Genomic DNA, 6000 nt, shown 5'->3' with positions numbered 1-6000 from the left:
TCGTACCATCGTACCATAGACCTACAACAATGATAAATAAAAAGTTATTAATTTCCCTTTTTAAAAATCCACAGGGAGCCACTGGCTAGGGGGCTAAAGAGCCGCAGGTTGCGGACTCCTGCCTTAGCACATTAATAGTGATTCCAGAGAGGGTCACATTTTTACCTTAATATAATAATAATAATAAAAGACTGTTTTAGAATCACTTTCAGTTTTGCTTTTACAGAATGTACATTGTCATAGATAGCAGCATTATTGTAGTGTACAAAAACGGTCACACTTAACAATGTTAAATATAATGTCATGTTTTATTTGTTCACATTACATGTCTGTGTAACTTCTAACCCTGTGTTTTGAAACTTGAAGCAGGGATGGGCCAGGAGGGAGGGCTACTGTGACTACATACCAGTCGGACCTCCATTTAACGCAGTGACCTCTTGTCGTGTGCCCGGCTATGTCTACAAAGCACGGAGAAACTCTAACCAACACACACAGAGGGAGAGCGACTTCATTCTCTGCTCAGGTAAACATTACTCCTCTATATCTTTACAGTGCAAATTGTATTGTTATTTGATGCTATAATAATGCTCTGATAGAGCATCTTTCAAATCTTCCTGCAATCATTTGTAGGCTAGAGGTCATCTTTTGTTCGAAATTAAGAGGCGTTCATGCTTTAGTTGACAAACACTTTTATTTCTGAGTGATTTGCATCCTACCCCATAATTCAAACAGGAAAATGAGCGAGAAGTTCACCCTCTTAAATCTTGAAGGTCATCTCATTCATCTACAGAAAAAGCTCTCAGATGAGAGCCAATCTATAAATTCCACTATATCTTCTACCGGCGTCCTAAAGCTGAATTACATCCAGTCTGCCTCACACAGAGGGGCTGCTCTGCCAAACACCATATACCTGTAATTGAATTCGGATTCAATTATAGCTCAATATATCATCGTCATTATAGCCGCCTCCAAGGCCGTAATGAGTTCAATGGCTCGCCTCAGGTTCATGTTCATCTTTTTTTTATTATTTATCTGCTATCCATGCCTCAGAACACACTCTATCACTAATTTAGTCACTCTATTACAAAATGTTGATGTCTTAAACCACCATTATATTGCCTTCTGCCCTCAGTTAATTAGGTTTAAAATGTTAAATCTTCTAAAAAGCCCCATTATGAGCAGACACAGAGAATCCAAACCCTATCTGAAACTATTAGAAAATACCATTAATCATTAAATGAAAATAAACACACAACTTATTACAATTCTCTGCATGGTTCCACTCTGTACTTTAACTATTTTTGTATTTGACCTCTCGTTTTGTTTTGTCCTTGAGGAAATCTTAGTAGATGCTCTCAGCGTGCACAAGAACTGCAAACAGTCATTTTCTGTTAGCTAAGAATCTGATTTATCTAATATCTAGATTGAGTAGTCTTTCCTTTTGAGTTGACACAATTGTTCATTGCATTAACACAGCCTCTTTAAGCTAAAGTCTCAATAGCAAAATGAGTGTAGATATAGATATGACAAATAAAGATTCAAGAACATTATTGTCATTATGCAAGCATTACGAAATTGCATTTGCCTTCAAATGGTGCATTTTATTAAAAAAAAGAAAGACTACCCACATATTTACAAGGAATAAATAAGGCATGAACGAGATAAAAGATTGTTAGTAAATATCATCAATAAAAGGTGTAGCATCATGTGCAAAATAATGATGATAATGATGATAATAATAATATATTTTCACAACAAGATTGTTAAAAACATGAATACACATCTTTTAAGGTGTCCAAAACGCAGCCAACAGACTTTTAACCAAATCACAAAAGCATGATCACGTCTCCCCTATTTTAGCTTCCACTGGCCGTCTGGCCGTTTTAGAATTGATTTCAACATTTTAGTTTTGACTTTTAAGGCCCTGCATGGTAAGGCACCGAGTTGCCTGGCTGAGCTTTCATTACTCACCAGCCGTAGCTTGAGGTCCTTTGACAAGGCCCTGTTAGCTATTCTCCGGTCAAGGCTGAAGAAGGGTGACATGGCGTTTGCTGTTAGAGCTCCAACCCTTTGGAATAGCTTACCTGAGCAACTTCGACTATGCTTTTGTATTTAATTGTTCTCCTCCTTTCTTTTATTTGTCCTTGTTTGTAAAGCGCTCTGTAACGGTAGTTTTGAAAGGTGCTATATTAAAATAAGTTATGATTATTTAATTTTATTAAGTGAAAAGACTGCAAAGCCATTAAACTGTAAATCACACAAAGGCTCACAGGGCTAGTTCCCAATTTCAGGAATTTTGGAAAAAAATAATTTGACATACTATACTATGACTTTTTTAAAAAAAAGTTTCGACATGCTTTACTATGACTTTTTAAACTGTTTTTTGACATACTATCCTATGATTTTTTTTCGACATACTTTGCTATGACTTGTTAAAAAAAAAAAGTATTCGACACATTATACTATGACTTTTTTTTTATTTCGACATACTATACTATGACTTTTTATTCAACATACTATACTGACTTGTTGTTTGACATACTATACTGTGGCTTTTAAAAAAATTATACTATTATACATTATACTATGACTTTTTTTGGACATGCTATACTATGACTTTTTTTTTTTTTTTTAATTTTGACATACTATACTATGACTTTTTATTCAACATACTATACTGTGGCTTTTAAAAAAAAAAAAATTCGACATACTATACTATGACTTTTTGTCCACATACAATAATATGACTTTTTTTCGACATGCTATACTATGACTTTTTCTTTTTTAAATTTCAACATACTATACTATGACTTTTTCCGACATATTATACAACCATTTTTTTTCGACATACTATACTATGACTTGTTAAAAAAAATATATATATATATTTGACATACTATACTATGACTTTTTAAAAAAAATGTCGACATACTATACTATGACTTTTTTTCAACATACTATACTATTACTTTTTTTCGACATACTATACACATGAATCACAGCATATTTTGTTTGTCCATAATGAACGTCAGTGGTTCTGTGTGCAGCCTCAGCACATCTTCACACTAACATAGTTTAATTTTCTCAGCGGAGCTGCTTCACTAATTAGAATGATTGTTACCCAGTTCAATTGGTTCTGTCAGCAGCAGTCTCAGGAGTCACAGGAGGTAATTGCATATGAGACAGAGAAAAGAGAGTTGATGATGAACCCCAACAAAACTTAGTGAAAACCTGCGCTCCACAGGCAGAATAATGGGCTTCCTATCTTTTTTCAATTACAGAAACTGAATGGGGACCGTAATGAAGAATTAGTGCAAAGTCCAAAAAGGTGTTTATTACAGGAAAGTCTTAAAAAGGCAATACGTGGAGCGTGTTGTCATGTTTATTATCTTTTTATATTAAATATAATAAGATTTATCTCAAAGAAAAACTGTGATCCATGTAGTAAATTTCAAAACAAAGGATTGGAATCTGCTGTGATACCTCTTAAGTCTTTTGATGCATGGACTACCACTAGACACCTGTATATTTCAATGATGATGAGCTGAACAACACAGAACTGATTGTTATTGATCTTTAAGGCAAACTCTTTTTCAATTTAGGCTTTCCTTGTATTAAAGGGAAGATTTCTACATTAACAGTAAAAGTCCTGCATTGAAAATGTTGCTTCAGTAAAGTATGTAAGTATAATCTAGAAAATATACTTGAAGTACTCAATGCAGACCTGTGATGGTTATACTATATTATATCATGAGATTATTAATCACGCATTCATGTAAAAGAAGACTTTTACTGTTGTCGTTGAAGTGGAGCTCATTTTGAACAATTTTGTATAAGACTGCAACTAATGATTATTTTCATTATGGAATAATCTGCTGATTACTTTCTCCATTAAATTGATTGTTTGGTTTGTAGAAATTCTGAAAATAGTAAGAAATGCTGTCACAATATCCCAGAGTCCCGAGTGACAGCTTCATTCATGGTTCCAGCTTCTCAAATTTGAAGATTAGCTGCTTCTGATAAAATGATTATAAAAAATAATGTCCAAATTGGCTAACTTTCTGTCAATCAACTAATCATTTCAGCTGTATATACTGTCGGGTAGTTTAATTTCTAACAAAACTTTTATGAGGTCTTTGTATGTTTTGTGCGCAAAAATCTTAATTTGTAAATTAAAGCTGTGAGTAAAAGGTACAATATTTCCCTCTGAAATGTAGTAGAGTAGAATGTGACATGAAAGGACTTCTTTACATATTTATGTGAGTAATATATTTAGCAGAGATGTAAATCACAAGACGATATTATATTGATTCTTTGGGGAACAATGTGATATTTGCTGATATTATAAATCCTGCCACGATAAGATTTCAATTCAATTCAGGGACCTGCGATTGACATGACATAATATCATTATGCATATTTAACACAATCTGTTAAATTTTATATAAAATCACAAAAATCTTATTTGACAATTTTATTACTTAGCTGTTTCAGACTATTTAATAAAAATAATAAATATCAAGTGGGAATTTCAAAATAAAGGCGTGTCTTAAAGATGATATGTATTGATATTTTCACTTTGCATCGATGATTTTGGATTGTTGATCATTGAATCGATCCAGATCAATGTATCGTTACACCCCTAGTATTTAGTATATATATTTTTAAGTATTTTGTCAGTATTTCACCACAGTGAAGAAATTTAATAGTTTGAAGCTCTGTTTCCTCTGAAGTGCATTTAAATTCTTTCCAGAGCTTCGACTTGTTTTCGACTAATCTATCACTGTGACAATCTCTCCCCCAATGCAGACCACCTGGAAAACAACGCTGATCGAGATGTGATGTGCGGAGTGCTCTCGTGGAAACAAGCCGAGCTTTAGATGCACTTAATGAACTGCGCTGAAGCCAAGAACAGCTGAGAGGTAAACACACACACATTAAACATTTTGACATTAAAGTGTTAGAGGAAGCTGCAGGCGTTCGTAGGAGGGACAAACATTATAAAGCAAAAACTCAAAAAGAATGATTCTTTTGACTCAGCTAGCTTTTATTATGGCACTTTGTACAGGTCACGTTACAAACTCGACATCCTGGGTTCATACAGAACATGAAGAGATCAAGATAACATTGCATGTTTAAAAAAAGACGAGATCTGTAAGCTGCTCCATTTTAACCACAGACAATGAAAATGTCAGTGTAGAATTGATAGTTTATCCAAACTTTAATAAAGTCACATAGATTATTAGCTTTGTCATTAAACCAATTCAAGTCTATCTTGATACTCGCATGCCAATATATACGTTGAAGGAGCTTTTGGTCTCTGTAATAATTTCTTCTCTCTATGCTGGCTGATAAGTGATTTCAGTAATAAGTGATGGGGGACAAAATCCTCGTTCTGTGTAAAAATGACTTCTTAAAGGTCGTCTATTCTACGAAATTCAGAGCATTTCTATTGCCTCCGCATGGCTCGCAGCTTAAAGTGCTAACAGTGCAAACAACGGCAACAGAGCTAACCGTGTTTACCTGAGGGGGAACCAAACCTCCGCGATGGTGTAATCGCTGTATGAGTGCAGTGCAGAGCTAGCCAGTGGCAGTGTTAATCTTGGCAGCTATTTTAGATTTAGTCTTAGTCTTAAAATGAAAATTTTAGTAATTTTTATCCTTCATAGTTTTAGTCACTGAAGAGTCATTAGATTTTAGTCAAAATGTTTTCTCCTTTAATTTTGTCAGCCGTTTTTTTTTATTTAATCTTAGTCATCAGATTATATTGAACATTTCTGTCATTTTTGTCAAACTTATTTCACATAAATTATTAAATTCAATTATTTTATCTTATCATTATCTGATGAAAAACACAGGTTTAATGATTAAGAATGCAGCTTTGCAGTTAGTTTGAGTCCTTCTGACTGCGCTCATTACTGATGCACGGTTCAGTTGCACCCAGCGGTCCATTGTGAGAGCCAATCCGCCCACCCAATATGTAAAAATATGTTACTCAAC

At 34.0% G+C, this 6000-nt stretch overlaps 1 long non-coding RNA gene across 2 annotated transcripts in view; it reads left to right on the top strand.

Moving 5' to 3' along the window:
* Window positions 1-370: 370 nt before the first annotated feature.
* LOC141780834 (uncharacterized) overlaps window positions 371-6000 on the top strand; it is an 11480-nt gene continuing 5850 nt past the window's right edge. Inside the window, exons 1-3 of one of the 2 annotated variants that reach the window (XR_012596729.1) lie at window positions 371-523; window positions 4810-4922; window positions 5069-5639. This is a non-coding gene — a long non-coding RNA (uncharacterized LOC141780834). Of the gene's footprint in view, window positions 524-4809; window positions 4923-5068; window positions 5640-6000 lie in introns of those variants that run through there. The other variant, XR_012596728.1, reaches the window with a different exon arrangement.

This window comes from Sebastes fasciatus, chromosome 13 (genome assembly GCF_043250625.1).
Source record: "Sebastes fasciatus isolate fSebFas1 chromosome 13, fSebFas1.pri, whole genome shotgun sequence".
Lineage (NCBI taxonomy): Eukaryota > Metazoa > Chordata > Actinopteri > Perciformes > Sebastidae > Sebastes > Sebastes fasciatus.
This window is presented reverse-complemented; position numbering and strand designations above follow the sequence as displayed.